General features: G+C 39.8%; 1 protein-coding gene across 6 annotated transcripts in view; it reads right to left on the bottom strand.

The window, feature by feature from the left end:
- Positions 1 to 17,361, bottom strand: part of traf3 (TNF receptor-associated factor 3) — a 99,752-nt gene that overhangs the window by 47,652 nt on the left and 34,739 nt on the right. The gene's annotated exons all lie outside the window — the stretch shown is intronic.

Here is a 17,361-nt window from a genome sequence, read left to right as displayed (position 1 = left end):
TTTCATGTGGCAGACATGACTCTCAGTTGAAATGACTACAGTCAGGGCTCACTCTTTCTATTGAGAGCCAAGAACAGGTGTGTACTCATCAAGGACAAAGAGGCTTTCAGCACCCATTGAATGGAACACTTCAAAGACCATCGTAATTGTAACCCTATCTTGAACCAGAGTTCTCTTGAGACATCCCATAGCAATCTATCTCGTCTAGCTTTGCTACCACCTCTGAACAATAAAAAGTCAAATATGCCAACTGGAAAAAAAAATCTAGGGTTCCAGTGCAAGCAATATACCCACTGAAGTTCTAAAATAATAGGTAGACAATACGCCATAGCACAAGGTGTACTGTAGCCAATGTGCGTCTATGACAAACTTCAGTGTCCCAAGAATGCATAAAAGTGACATTGCTGCCCACCAATATCTTCCATATTATGCAGTTAAATTTGTCCTGTCCTATTCCTGCCAAAACATCATCACATCAGCCCAAAGACTAGACTGGCCATGGCATCATTCTCAGTGTAAAGGAGGACTTAACATAAATAAGGTCTTTCCCATATTGTGGGAGCTGCCATCACAGCATCTCTAACTTTCATCTGCTCATATCTGGACATTTGATGTGCTCATCCTTCAGCAGATCACTTCCCACACCCATTAAATGGCAAGCAAGTTCTACTGCCTGACTAGTTGATGCTTGGATGGTGGATTAAAGAAAATTATTTCCCATCACCAGTTGGTATGCTAATGCCCTTGCTCGCAGCAGTGGCTAGAAGATTAATTTCTAAGAATCCATGCCAATTTTGACTAGGGCAGCAACCAACATAAAGTTATAAAGATGGAAACTGATTTGACTTAGGAAGCAACCCTGATCTAGTGACTTTATACTCTGGATTGAGCTTTCAGGACAATCTACCATATTAAATGAATGTTTCCGTGCTTCTAAAGTTTAGCAAAGAAATAGAAACAAACAGTGGGGGAATGGGCAGTCATGGGCTTGGCCAAATATTCTTAGCCACTTTTTTATGAAGAAAAAAAGATAGTAACGTAGAAAAGAGATTTAGAACCTTAATTTTTAAATTCAAATTATAGTCGTTCAATCTGAGAAGAATCCTGCATGGAAATGAGATTTTGTGAAATTCGTTGCCCCAAAGAAGTCCCTATTGAGGTGAGATAATGGCCACCTCTCCTCCTACTTAGTACAAAGCTTATACTTCCATTTAATAACTCCTGGAATATTTGCGATACAAACGAGTCTTATGAGGCAAGGTTTTCTCTTTGGAGCAAATAAGGATGAGAAGTAACTCAATAGAGGTCAATAGGGTGGACAGGTAGCACCTCCTTCCTGCCAAAAGCTGAGGGGAGGAAAGTTCAGGAGAGATATCAGGGACAAGTTTTTTTTTAAAACACTGAGTGGTAGGTGTCTGAATGCATTGGTAGGGATGGTGGTGGAGGCTATTACATTTGGGACTCATTGAAAGACTCTTAGACAGGGACTTGGAAGCAAGAAAAACAGCAAGTTATGGGTGTGAGTCCAAGAAGATTTAGATTGTCTTGTGGTTTAGATGTTGGCACAACATTGTGGGTCGAAGGGGCTGTACTGTGCTGTAATGCTCTAAGTAAAACTTTATGAAACTGATTTCTGAAGTGAAAGAATAGAAAATCCATTCCATCAATTGCACTGGATAAACACCACAAATACTGCAGACAAGCTGGCTCCTGTTCTATATAAAACGCATTTGTCTACTACAGTACTAATGCACATCAGGCTTGGGGGAATCCCAACTGGGAACTAGATCAAGTTCTGCTTGGTTTTCTGGAACACATCCAGGTACTTTCACTATTGGAACTGCAACTTCAAACATCTTTGGCAGCAAGTCCACTGAGTCATTCCAGGAACAACCTACTGATTCCTATGCACAACATTTTATGTGGGAAAATATTATTTACATATTTACTATTTGATAGGGCTATGCCTATAAGACAAAGAAATAGGAGCAGTGGACCACCTGGCCCATCAAACCTGCCAAGCCATTCAACATGAGTGCTTCAGACCCAGAAGAACCAAAGCAGAGGGAGCTACATAATAGTGTATGGCTGGGGACCTCTGGTAAAGATTAAAAGGGATGGCAAAATTATGAATTGCCTGGTTCAGCTAAACTGTGAAGACTGAATTAATGTATAGAAAAGGTCCCCCTCTTCTCTCTTTTATTCCACCCCATATAGCTCCATGACCCTGCTTGTAATCTCCACTTCCAGGACTGCTTCACTTTCTTTAGGAAGCAAAGACTTTATCAACACAAGCCTCTGCCACAAGACCCTCTTCCAATGGACCTACAATCCATTTTTCAAAATGCCCTGAAATCTTTCTTCAACTATACTTTTGAAAACTGTTTCTTCCTCATCCTGCTCAGGTTGGCCCATGAAATTTAAAATATTTTTGCTTCATTACAGCTGCCATCAATCAATAAGTTGGTAAATTTCCTACAAAAGATTATATTTTGGAATGATTTCAATAATGAGTTGAGCCATCGCCACTTGGTAATTAAAATACATCAAAACATATTATTATGGAATACATTCATTAATATTCATTCAAGTTTGAAAGATTTTTTGACCAGTCCCCATATCATTCTCAAAATAATTTAAACTCTTGCCACCACACTACCTCTTGAATGTTTGAAAGACTCCACTTTTCCAATTTTTTTTTTAAAGCTCTTTAACGTAGAGTAGGGGCTCGAGTCTGGATATAATGGGACACCAAGATGGTGGATCATCCAATTTAGTAATGTGCTGACTGCAGCACAGACGGTCTGTGTACCTTCGAATCATCGGTGACCCTCAATAAACTGCATGCCTGTCTAACTACATAATTCTTTATGCATTTGTGGGATCCGTCAGGGTGAGATCATCCCCTTCAATCTTTTTGCTCCTGAAGTTATGAAACATGCCATGTTTCAGCATAAAAGGTTACACAAGAGGTTGGTTAAACAAAGTTATAAACTCAGAGCATTTGCAGAGGCCGTAATTTGTTGCTTATTCCTCTGTGGCGCTGAATGTGTTGGATCTTTTGACTCTTTACAGAGTAAATATTGTGTTCTTGATTGTCTACTTGAATTGCCTATTCGAATATTAAGCAGTCTATTTAGATTAAATTCAGATAAGGTGAAGTGCAATGCCAAATTTCATATGCAAGTCATTATAAATGATATAGTATATAATATATAAGCCTCACTGCAAGAAGTTCTATTTTAGTATTGCCAAAATGAATGACCGTAAATCTAAGCTTTATTCCTGTAACACCACACTGGCTTTTTTGGGGTTTCCCTTCCCACTGTAATTGAGAGAATAATCATGCCTGGTCGGGGCAGTGGAGGGTGAAGGGGCTATTTCTAAATGCATCAACAATTGAAAGTTAATTATTTCCCGCATTAGCTCATTTCGATCTGACTCTGCATTCTGTGATTGGATTGCTTTTTTTTCTCCTTAATACTTCTGTTCACCATGGCCACCTCTGCTCTGTAATTATGAAGTTCACAAATTAATTACCTCAAATTTCCATATCCGCTGCAATAGTCATTAATTAGAATGTGTTTGTATTTCATGTTACCTTGATGAAATGCTCAAGCCTGAAATGTTGGTTAAGTATCTTTATCTTTTATATACAAAGTACACTGTTTGACCTGCTGAGTTTCTCCAGCATTGGGTTTTTATTTCAACTACGACTTTAGTGTTTTACTTTCTTATTTCATGCCGTCACGTCTCGCTTTTATTTCAAATAAACATTTAGACCATAATCTACTTTCACTATTTTTTCCCCACAAGACTACCAGATTTTTTTAAAATATTTTATTTAAGAAAAACAGAATATGGGACTCAATTAATATAATAATAATAATACATTGAATATAAAATCATAGAAAAACATTCATAAGGTCCGAAAAAAAAAGGAAAGTAGCATCCCCCTTCTCCCAGCGCCCCTCCCTAGATTTGAAAGAAAAGTGGGGAGACAGCAGGGAATTGGGGGAGATAAAAAGAAAGAAAATGGAAAAGCAAAAGCAACAGGAACAAGGTTTGACACCTCAGAGCCACATCATTTAAAAGTATTAAATTTCTAATAAGGAAAGGACTAACTGACAAATATCAAAATAAATTATACAATCTGGGCATTTAAATAATCTAAATAAGGTTGCCAAATTTCAACGAGCATATTATATCTATTCCTAAGACTATAAGTAACCTTCTCAAGGGGAATACAACTTTGCACTTCCATGTTCCAACGATCAATGCAAAGTAGGGAATCAGATTTCCATGTTACTGCTATACATTTCCTGGCTATTGACAATGCAATTTTAATTTAGATTTACTTCTGGAGAAGTTAACTTTTATAACTGCAAAATTCCCCAGAAGAAACAATCCCGAGTTTAGAGGGAAGTTCACCCCCACAAATTTTGTCAACACTTCCCCCTGTTCTATCCAAAAAGGTCTTAATTTCGTGCATAACCTGGTGGAATGTAAAAAAAAAACCAACATCTATACCACCTAAAACACCTATCAGAAAATTCTGGTTTATTTTTATGTATCTTTTGAGGTGTGAGATATAATTGGTGCAGAAAATTTTATTGAATCAGTTTAAGATTTTAAAAGGGACAGACAGAGTAAATGTGGATAGGCTTTTTCAATTAAGAAAGGGAGAGATTCAAACTAGAGGACATGGTTTAAGATTGAAGGGGGAAAATTATAAGGGGAACATGAGGGGAAATTTCTTTACGCAGAGGGTGGTGGGGATGTGGAATGAGCTTCCGGCAGACGTGGTCGAGGCGGGATCATTGGTTACATTTAAGGAAAGACTGGTTCGTTACATGGATAGGAGGGGACTAGAGGGGTATGGACCGGGTGCTGGTCAGTGGGACTAGGAGGGTGGGGATTTGCTACGGCATGGACTAGTAGGGCCGAACTGGCCTGTTCTGTGCTGTAAGTGGTTATATGGTTATATTTTGGAGATGGATATGATTAATTAATTAAGATGATTATACTATCTGCCACATAGATCTGACCAGCATTGTAGATTGATTACAATGCCCAAAATCAGATTCCCATCTCTCTTTCTCGACCTACGTAATCTAGATTTTGAGCTTTGATTTTGGATAAGAGCATATATATTAGAGTTAAATTTGGTTCCATTTCCCTTTTGAATTAGAACTTCCATGTCTGAGCACTTTTTCCTCAAAAAAGATTGCAATTGGAGATAGCAGAAGAATATATCATTAAGTAAATTATATTTATTTTTGTCCCTTCAAAGACATAAATCGCCTTTGTTGATCATAACAATCTTCAGTGCACCTGATATCATGTATTCAAGATTCTATTACCCAAAGTCATGAGTATTAAACTGTTTTGAGATAGAGGTGTCTTTTAACCCCACAAATTGTTTAATTTTATCCCAAATATAAATTACATGTTTTTATAATGGGTTATTTGTTTTCCTTTTAATTAATTTGAAATTCCAATAAATAAATTCTTCTGCCATCTCCTCACCTACCATGTGCAAGCCAATTATAGACCAGGAAGGAAAAAAGCATCAACAAAATAAATTTGTGGACTACCAGATCATTACCAGAAATCTGAACCTAGTTTAGTGAGGACTTAGCATTCCTCACATATTCCTAGTTCAAGAAACTTTATTTGGAAAACTTGGGTGATAAGAGGGTAAATGCCAATTAACAGGAGATTGGAGGTGTCCAAGTTGTGGTTTCTTAAGAGAACAATAATAATCATACATTTCATCAAAATGAACAGCACTGTCCCTAGAAGCAGTAAGAAGAACAGATACCAAAGTGGAATCAAGGTGGATGGCAAAGAGCCTGATCTGGATGTCACAGATAAAGGAATTTATGAAGACAGCAGTGTTGAGATTCAGTCTTTGTGAGAGTGTGAAGTTCAGAATTGAGATGGCAGTACATCCAAATATTACCGAGCTGCACGGAAAAAGAAAGACGTCAATTTGGTTCGGTTAAATGTGTCAACAGTTGGGTTCAGGTCAGGAAGGAATAAAATTCCAGTATTATTATTGAGGATAAAATTGTTGTTTTGTTGTGGTGGCCAAAACGAGAATGAATTCAGAGACCACCACCAGGGTGCCAAGAAATAATTCCTTTGAAGCATATCAGATTTTTGCAAGTTTTATTTTGTAAAATAAAATGGATTAGAAGGTAAGATGCTCAAAAGTTCCAGTAGTGGGGAGCAGTATTTCAAATGTGTTTTTTATTTGGTGGGGTTGGGTTAATTATTTGATCTTGAAAGGAAGTGGAAACAATATCAAGAATAACAAAATTGTTTACAATATCATGGAACACAGCAATCAAAGGAAGTGGATGTTCTGCAGTTTGAGGCGAATTCTGTCAGCTTTGGAGGTATCTCATGATTACAGTGGGCACAGCTGTCTGGTCACAGTGGGCACAGCTCTCTGGTCACAGAGGGACGCAAGTTGCTTTTCCATATCCAGAACAGCATGGCTCAGGTAACCAAACACAGAGTTAGGGCAGCTGGCTAGATCCAATGCAATGCACTTTGAGGTTCAACAGCTGCTCCCAATGCCATCATCTACGTGGATTACTTCAGTTTCTCTGTAAATGTGCAATAGGGGAAGGACATTTTCAAGCACGATCTTCTATATTCCATAGGAATGCCAGTGAACGTAGTTCAATATCAGGAATACATGAAAATAGGAGCAGGCTACTCAGTTGGGCTGATCTACTCCAGACCTCAACTCCTCGTCTGCCACCTCCGCACAGCCTTCAAGCTCTCAAAAATGTTTCTTCCTCCACATTATCATCTTACCTGCACAACACTAAGGGATAGACAATTCCTGAGTCTGACCCACCCCATGAAAATAAATTTTTACATTCCTCTATTTTACATAACTGGGTCTCGAAACTTTGCCCCTCTTCTTCGCGACTCTCTCACTACTGAAAATATTAGGGTTATAATGGTCCCCCATCATGGCCACTCATTTATTTAATCTTCAAACAAATGAGTTGAACACTGATGTTGCCAACACTATTTGGAGCACTGGGATCCAGCAAACAGACCATCATTCAGCAGGAAACATTGGATACGAAGATGGAGGCTCAGGAGGATCCATTCTTCTCCTTCCTTGGACTCAAACAGTGCACATACTTAGGATCATGCACAAAGAAAAACTCAGCATTTCTATTTTAATTCGACACTTATTGTTGCTGCATTTTCACAATAGATAAAATTCAACATTACATCAGTTGATAGAGTTATGCAGCACTTAACAGTCCCTCCAGGCTAACTTGCCCATACCAAAGGTGGGATTCTGGGCTAGTCCCATTGCTTGATATTTTTTTTTGGCATAACTAAAGCAAATTGCATTGTACTAGAATGTACCTTATAACAAATATGTATTCACTAGCAGCCAATGTTCCTTGGCGCACAAAAACAAGTAAAGAACATGCAAACTCAGCAGTTATTTGATCTCGTCCAAGAAAAAAAATCAGTTTACAGTTTAAGATCTCAAAAAACCCCCAAGAAAAATCACTTTTATGAAATACAATGCAAATTAAGCATCCGATCATGTTTTGGACAAATCCATGATTCATAAAACAACGGAGCCAGAGCACATGTGGAAAATAGTCTTTACTTTACCATCACAATGCAGTGAAGGTATGAACCATTTAAAATCATTCAGTGGCTGGCCTGACCCTCCAAGAAAAGTCTCACACAAATGAAGCCTTAACACCCATTCCATGTTAAATAGACTGAGCATTGGTGAGAAGCAACACAAGGGAATTACAAACTCAAAAATACTACCTAAAAATAGCCATGAAGTTGCAACAGACATTACTTTAACATTGATCCTTTTATTTGACAGGATTAGATTATTGCAGAGAGTGATTATATACAAGTGGCAATACCGCAAACCTTCAATTAAAAGGTGCCCTTTTTCCCTTGAATAGTAACCTACAAAAAGAGGTTGAGAATCAAACTTGTGTGAAGGAAGACACCATAGATTTAAGTTACTGTGGATTGTTTCTTTATGTCATTCAATCCTAACCCCATTGGAATTAAGGAAAAACTCCTTAAATACACAGAGAATAGTAGCATCCCCATAGAAGACACAGTAAAAGACAGCATGCCATTAAAAATTCTTCCTTTACTTAACTATGCTTGTGACTTGTATTAATGCGGATGATTAAATAATCATAAGGAGTTCCACTGTGTATACAATCCCACAAATCTAAAGTACATTAAAAAATTAAGTACACATCCTAACAAGTAATCTTCATTTATGCTGTTAACTGTCAAGTGGAATTTTCCTTTGGAATGAAAAACTTGACCTCACCTGAAAACACTGCCATGTGTATATGGTGTTTCATCTATTCAAACTGAAATAAAGCAATATACCGAACTTAAAAAGATAAATGGCATTCAATTAGGGAGTTTCCAGGGCAGGATCAGTTCCTGGTAGTGTCTGTGTTAAAACTCCCAGAAAAAAACTATTTACGGAAAGTTCCCAGTGCTGGTGACATTCTTTCTTCTGCAATTTGAACATGTACTCTAAAAATATTGTTCAACATTAATAAAATGTTAATTTACATTGTTAATGAACATGCCATCTAATTGAAACAAATTAGTTGGCCTTTTGAATGGAGCTATGGAAAAACAAAATAACACAGCTACTTTATAATTCATGACTTGAATAAAAAGTAGAGGTCACAAATGCTTGAAATTCTTGCGTTATCTTGGCTATTGAACATACAAAACCAGGAGTAGAGGAGGGCAACTCACCTCCGAGCCTGTCCCACCCATCCACACAATGATGGCTGATCTGCCCCGGCATCATTCCCCCTTCTGCACCAGTTCGACATAGCCCTCATGTATCCAATCTTTCAAAAATATTTATTTCTTCCTTAAACATACTCAACGTTTTTGCCTGCATAACTCTCTGAAGTAAAGATTTCCAGAGCTTTTTCACCTTCTGCAAGGTTTCTATATTCGTCAATTTTAAATAGACACTCCTATATTTCTAACTATGACTTTTCATTCAAGAATCTCCCATTAGTAAAAACAATATCTAATCAAATATGGTCTGGTTTGGAAACTCAAGTTCCCAGGAACACTGAAGACTCCAGAAAGTGGAAAACCCAGCCAAGTGCAAACAGGCACTGATGACCCCTGTCCATTGAAAGCAATGATGTGGATGCTGTTATAAGAGGGCTGCCAACATCATAAAGGACTCCCATCATCCTGGCCAAAATCTATTCTCACTGCTCCCTTCAGGCAAAAGGAACACAACTTTCAAGTCTAGCACTTCCAGATTCAATAACAGTTTTTATTCAACAGCTTCAAAAGGCTCTGGCACCTCTCTGTACTACCCTAACTATAAACCCAGAGCCATCAACAGATTTGTCTGCACTACATTTTTTATTGAATACTTTATTCAAAAATTTAAACCACATACATTCAAATATGTTCAAGTATGATAATTCATATGCAAGAAAACATGTGTTATATACCAAATTCCCCCCTACCCCCCACCCACTACTCCCTCCCCTTCCCTACTAACCCCAACCCCAAGATAGAAGAAAGAAAGAGATTCAACCATCAATAACATAACTAAGTACTATGAATAAGGGAAACCACCACAATGGGCCATAGAAAGTTCAAAACTTTGAATCCAAATAGGGGTCCATACTTTCCAGTAAAAATGATAGTTATCACATAAATTGTACATTATCTTTTCCAATGGAATACATGACCTCAATTCCATATGCCATCGTTGCAAATTTAAATGAATCTAATTTTTCCAAGTAATCGCTATACATTTTCTCACTAAAGCTAATCTTAAAAATGCAATTTGATACCCAGTTAATCTCAATTTCAAACCCAATATTTTAACATTATCTAATAAAAATAATGTTGGTTTCATCAACAATTCAATCTTAAAAACTTTCTCTAAAAACTCAAGTTGTGTCCAAAAATGTTTAATACTATCACATGACTAAGTAGAATGTAAAAAAGAACCTACTTCTTCGTGACACTTAAAACATAAATCTGAAGAAATTAAATTATATCTCTTTAATTTTTCAGGAGTTAAATATAACTGATCTACAAAAATTATAATGAACTAAACTATAAATCACATTAACGATCTTAAGTTAATTTTTACTAATGTTGTTGGTGAAACATATAGCTTGGCTATAGCAAGAATTTTGTGCATCCATGCCTTGTACTTATATCAATAATCCCAAATTGAACATCTGTCATCCTTCCTTTCAATGAGATCACCTGTTCCTCCTCTGAAAGAATTATCTGATTTCTTTAACCAAACCAAAGAATAGCAATCTCAAAAAGATATGAATAAAAATACATTTTTTCAAATGATCTAGGTATAATATCACAGAAGAGATTGGTTTAGTTTATGAGTATATCAAAATTTCCCAGTTGCTGATTCCTGCCAAGCACATTTTTTGGTGGATACAGATAGGGATCAAGGGTTCCAGTGTCATGAAAGGCCAAAGTCCACAATATATGCAATAATTCTCTAACAATTTTATATTGTTACAGGTTATATTATATATAAATGTCTTTTAACGAGATAGATAGTGGAGGTTTAGTGCAGGTCACTTTGCAAACATGAGTAAGTGTAAGAGCTTTGCTGAAAGAGAGACTTCATACCCACAGTGACTCAACAGAAACTTTGAAGAATGCCTATGGAGACTTCACAAGTAGGTGTTAATTGGACTGATGTTGTGGAGTAAATAAACTATTGTCTTTAAAGCAACAGGTGCCCAGGCAGAAACTGATTCTGGTGCTGGAAATCTGCCTGATTGTAGTTTGCTTTTCTAAGAGAGGTCATGTGGTTTTGCAAAGAGAGAGAGAGAGAAGATCAAACAGGCTTTTTCTAATAGAGAAAGAGAGAGAAGACAGTTCTGCAGTGGCTTTTGGAGGCTGAGTCATGGCAAGCTGGCAGCCAGTTGAAACCCCATTTTGAAGACAGGTTGAGAGTTCTGAGTCCAGCCTGTTGAAAACCCTTGTAGTCCTTACAAGAGGGAATGACTGGCTAGAATGTTTCTCCTGAAATAAGTGAAACAAGAGGAACTCTGTGGAAACCTGGAAGAAGAAGTTATCATTTGGAAAACCCATGATGTGGCAAGTTTCTTCAGCAAGACATTGAAGTGACTAATTGGAGGGAATCAGTTTGTGTGTGTCCAACGAGCAATAAATCTCCCTAGAACCAACAAGAATCTTCTTAAGCAGTAACTATTTACTTTTAAGCACCAGTGCTTGGTGAAAATTCATAAATGTTAAATTCTGCACACAGTATAAAAATTGCCTGATACTGGTGAACTTGGAGGAGTGAGAAGTGAGATTGGACTGTGAATCAAAGAACTTTCCTGAACATATATACATTACATACACGTGTGCTTAGAATTAGAAGGGGGTTAAGTTAAATAGTAATACTTTAAAGTTTGATCTTGTTTTTATGTTTAAAGAAAATTAAAAGCAATTTTTGTTTAATTAACCATTTGTCTTGGTGAATATCTATTGCTGCTGGGGTTTGGGTGTAACAATATTAAAACTATTTCTATTACTTTTGCTTACAATAGATTTTGGCCAGGATGATAGGAGTCCTTACACCCTAACTCTCTAAATGTATTCATATGAAATAATTAAAGCACAAGATGATACCACAAAGTCAATGTGGTGATATTCGATGTGAATGTTCACTATACAGAAAAAGTCCAAAAACCCAGATGCCAGAAATCCAGACTTCCCAAAAACTCAGATTTCAGATTTATTGTCAGAGTATATACATGACATCACATACAACACCTAGATTCTTTTTCTCCAGGCAAAGCCACCACCAGACGCATGCTCCACCTTGTTCAGCACCCACCCGCCGAGGACAAATACGAGACCATCAAGCTTTTGCTTACCGAGTCCCTCGGACTAAACAGACACCAGCGTGCCGCATGGATACTGCACCTCAACGCCCTGGGTGACAGGTCCCTGATGGAGCTGATGGACGAGATGCTCGCGCTCATGGGTAAGCATGGCAACTGCCCACTCTTCGAGCGCATCTTCCTCGACCATATGCCCAGGGACATCCGCCCGCTGCTAGTCCAAGAGAACTTCACCAACCCGAAGAAGGTCGCCCAGAATCCCAAGAGCTATGGCTCGCACGATTCCCGGAGGGTTCAGTGGTCCATCAGGTCACAAGGCACGGGCACGACCATGCCAAGCCTGCCCCTAGCACTGCAGTAGAGCACCCAGCCCCTGCAGGGGCCCCCAAGAGCATAACCAAGGCCACAGCATCTGCTCCAGGCCTCTGCTTCTACCACCAGCACAGGGGAGCCAAGGCTCGGAAGTGTCATCAACCCTGCTCATTCCAGGGAAACGACCAGGCTGGCTGCTGTTAATGGCTGCAGCGGCTGGCCAACGGCACAGCCTCCTCTACCTGCGGGACTCGGTCAGTGGCCGGCGGTTCCTCGTTGACACTGGAGCAAAGATCAGCATCATCCTGGCCACGGCCATCGAGTCCAGGAACCGACCTCGTGGACCTCCACTCCATGCGGCCAACACATTGGCAATAAGGACGTATGGAGACAAGGCAGTCCACTTCCAGATCAGCCAACAGAATTTCGTGGAGGTTCACCGTCTCATCCCTCCTAACTGCCATCCTGGGTGCAGACTTCCACCTCGCACACGGGCTTCTGGTGGACATTCGAGGTAGGTGCCTGGTGGACGCCCGTACCTTCCAGGTCGTTTGCCTCAATGCCTCCCACTCGGAGCAACTGCAGATGGCCATGATCAGCACACCCAGAGATGAGCTCCCGACACTCCTCAAGCCACAGTTCTCCACTGCCTCACTGCGCCACGGGGTGTTCCACCACATCCCCACCTTGGGCCCACCGGTTCACGCCAAGGCACGCCAGCTTGCGCCTAAAAAGCTCCAGGTAGAGAAGGAGGAGTTTTCGCACCTGTTGGAGCTGGGGCTCATTCAGCGGAGACTATCGACAGCTCAACGAGGCAACCGTTCCTGACCGTTACTCCATCCCTCACATCCAAGACTTTACGACCAACATGCATGGTGCAAGGGTTACCTCCAAGGTTGACCTGATGTGTGGATATCACCAGATCCTGGTGCACCCTGAGGACATACCCAAGACGGCCATCATCACCCCCTTTGGCCTGTTCAAATTCCTGCGCATGCCGTTCGGGCTCAAGAACGCCTTCCAGCACCTCATGGACTCTGTGGGCAGGGACTTGGATTTCGTCTTTATTTATTTGGATGACATCCTCGTCGCCAGCAAGGACCTTTATCGTTCGGTGGGGCATGTCCGTGGCACCTCTGCAGCGACCATACGAGCGGCTGTACAGGGTGGTACAGCATTCTGGCTCGACACTCACGCTGGACATTGGCCGAAGGCAGGAGCAGTTTACCTGAAGCCAGCGCACCTTGATCCCACCGAGCCCGTGGTCGTTGCCCAGCCCAAGAAGCGAGGCGGCCCGGCGAGAAAAGACATTGGCATCGGTTCTGGGGGGGAGGGGCTGTGTGGTGGCTCACCACAAGGCAGGCGAACCAGCCCCACTTGTAAGCCACGCGGCGGGGCAGCTGGCCAAAATGGCACCGTCGGGGGTTTCCCTTCCTTCCAGCACAGGGCTCAGAAACCCACACTGGGGTACCACGTGACGTCCAGGTGACGTCAGTGCCCTCCAGTGCGGTTCTCAGCCAGGTCCGGACTGTGAGTACAAGTGCAGCCCAGCAGCCAGCAATAAACTAGTCTGCTCACTGAGCTCAACCTGTCTGGTTGTGTGTGTGTTATTGCAGGAGCAGAGTAGCTGCCGCTGCTGCATCGTCAACTTTCTTTGTACAACCCACTCACTACAGTGGAATAGTCAGCAAATTTGTAGGTGGTGTTATTGTCATATTGAGCCACACAGTGGTAGGTGTAAAATAAGGAGAGCAGGGGGCTAAGAGCACAGTCCTTTGGTGCTTCAGTACTGATGGAGATTGTGGAGGAGCTGTTCTTACCAATCCTCACTTTTTGTGTTCTGGAGGTGAGGAAATCCATGATCCAATTACACAGTGGGGTGTCAAGTCCCAGGTCTTGGAGTTTGCTGATCAATTTTGAGGGAATGATGATGTTAAATGCTGAACTGTAGTCAATAAAGAGCATCCTGATGAATGCATCTTTACGTCCAGGTATTCCAGGGCTTTGTGTTGAGCCAGTGAGATGGCATCTGCTACGACCTGTTGCTTTGATCAGCAAACGTATCCATGTCACCACTCAGACAGGAGCTGATAAGCTTCAACACCAGCCTTTCAAAACACTTCATCACTGTTGATGTAAATGCTACTGGCCGATAGTCATTAAGGCAGGTTACTACACTCTTGTTGTCCACCAATATGATTGACACCTGTTTGAAACAGGTGGGTACTACACCTTGCTAGAGTGAGATATTGAAAATATCCGTGAATACATTGGTAAGTTGGTCAGCACAGATTTTTAATACTTGGCCAGCTACTCCATCCTCTCAAACTTTGTAAATTTAGCGGGCTTTTGTGTGTGGGTGCATGTGCGTAAGCACCACAGATGCTCAAAAGTCGCAGAAATGAACTAATAAATATTTGCTTTTTATACTTTCTATTTTATATGAAAATGTAGTTTTGTTAATAACCTCAAAATTTACTTGTTCATCGCTCCTTTATTCTCCTTAAATTTTAAAAGTACAGCCTGAGAATCCAGAAAATCTATAAATCCACACTGAGTAGTCTGGATTTTAGGACTTTTACTGTACCACAAGATCAGCTTTTGAGAAAAATCTGAAAAATCTATACCTACAAGTAACTGTTTCAATAGAGGAGCTAAATACACATTTGATAGTAAATCAGTTCACAACAAAATACACCAGTTTCCATTTGAACTCATGAATAACAGTTCTTAAGAAAATTTGTGCTCATAATTTTCCTTGCAAACACAAATTATTTGGTTTATTGAAGAATTCAAGTTTGAGCTTAGAATTTTTCATGCCCACACATTTCTTAGTGCCCACTTTAGCTACCTTACAGAATGACAACATGCATAGAATTGAGTGATATCCTAAACGCATCCATTTTGTTAAAAATCTATAGCTGGGACTATTTCAACCACTTCATGGGATTCACTTTTCAAATCTCAATTTACATAAACATTTACTTTTACAATATGGGCACTTTGAAAAGTTTCCACATTTGTTCCTTTGCAAACTTTATTAAGCAAGTTCTCAGTCTCTGAGAACTAATGCTATCATGTGCAAATTAATCTAAAAACAAGCCCTTGGGGAGGGGCAGCATAGATAACATTGCAACTCCAGTGATATAGATTTAATCTCAATTTCCAGTGCTTATGTGGAGTTTGTTTATTCTCCTTGGGCTTCCCCTGCTTTCATCTCAGAGCTCAAACACTTAGATTATTAGGTTAATTGCCCCATGCAGGTGAGAGGGGGGAAAATCACAGAGAAACAAGTGTAGACTAGTGTAATCAAAACACAATGCTGGAGAAATTCAGCAGGTCAAACAGTGCACTGTATATAGCAAAGATAAATAACTAACATTTCCTGCGAGTCCTTCATCAAGGTACGAGCAAAATGCTGTAAATTGTAAAATAGTATTTAATGTGTGCTCCATGGTCAGCATGGATCAGGGGGTTGAAAGAGCCTTTTTTTTTTGCTGTACGGCTTTCTGTAAGGAAAATAGCAAAAGATAAACCATGCTCAAGGTCCAACACTGGAAAACCCTTCAAAAGAATGTGCAATTCAACTCAAGATCAAGTATTCTTAGCAAGAGGAATAATGCTTATTTAAATGATCATTTCCATCTTTTAAATCAAATGTTTAAGCAAAATGTCATTTGGCACTTGAACATACTGAGGTAGGTGGCAGTATTTGAGGGGATCTTTCAAAAATGTGAAATCAAGTTTATTGCCATTTGATTGCACAAGTACAATCTGACGAAATAGTGTTCTCTGGACCTCGGTAAAAAACATGCAGACACACAACTAAATATAACACACGTAGAGACAAACAATACATATGCAGGACAAGTATTCATACATACAAATCAATGCATAAATTGTTTCATGAATACGAGAGTCTTGGATGGTTAGTGTGAGCAGTTCCTTTGGTCGTTCAGCCTTCTCACTGCCTGTGGGAAGAAGCTGTTCCTCAGCCTGGTGGTGCTGGCTCTGATACTCCTATATCTTTTTCCTGAAAGGAGCAGCTGAAAGATGCTGTGTGCAGGGTACAAGGGGTCCTCAATGATTTTGTACGTTCTCTTCAGACAACAATCATGGTAGATCATGTCGATGATGCGGAGGGAGACTCCAGTGATCCTCTCTACCAATCTTATGGTCCTGTGTATTGACTTGCGATGATTTTCTCATCAGCAACCACACCAAACAGCGATTCAGAATGGAGCTCCTGTAGAAGGTTGATATAATGGTGGCCGGTAGCCTTACCCGCTTAAGTCTTCTCAGGAAGTGCAGTTTCTGTTGGACCTTCCTGGAAAGCAAGGAGATGGTGTGTGTCCACGATAGGTCACTGTTGATGCTAAACACACACAAAAATGGAAGGATATTCTCTTGGGGTGTTTTGGCTAGAATTCATCCTCAACTATTTAACATAACTGATTATTTAGCCTTTTAGCATTGTTTTGGGGAACTTGACGTGGGCAAAACAGCTATAGTTTTCCCCACATTACTGTGACTGCACTTCAAAAAGTACTTAATTAACAATAAAATACCTCGTCATGTTTTGACATTATATAAAGTCAAGTTTTTTTTTCACCCTTCTTCAGTAAGGAGATTAACTCAGCAGTTGAAGCAAGTGAATTATTTAATTTGTCCCCCATACAGACACTTTTCAAAGTCCTGGATGGTAGGATGGATGCACATGGTTTCATGTTAGATAAATACTTCAAGATTCATGTTAAGAGTTTAGAATGCAAATGTTGAAAATATGAAATAGAAAATTTTAAATATTCAACAGTTTGAGCAGTAATTGTGGAAAGAGAAGTAGCACTTATTTTGGATCAATAACCTTTCATCACAAATGCTCTTATGAAAGGTTTTGACCACAAAACCATCCAATTTGTTTTCATTGGGTGTTGTCTGGCCTGCTGAGTTTTTCCAGAATTTTCTGGTGTTTTCTTACAAAGCAATTGCCGGAAAAATGGATGGATAAATGCTAATGTAATCAAAGGAGCTTAGGAAAAAAACATTGCAGTCTTGGGCCAGAGACAGTAATGGCACAAAATTACAAAATACTGTAGTTAGAAAAACTCATCATGACCCACTCCAG

This window comes from Narcine bancroftii, chromosome 2, assembly GCF_036971445.1.
Source record: "Narcine bancroftii isolate sNarBan1 chromosome 2, sNarBan1.hap1, whole genome shotgun sequence".
NCBI classification, from domain to species: domain Eukaryota; kingdom Metazoa; phylum Chordata; class Chondrichthyes; order Torpediniformes; family Narcinidae; genus Narcine; species Narcine bancroftii.
Note: the sequence above shows the minus strand (reverse complement) of the source record. Positions and strands in the feature narration are given on the sequence as shown.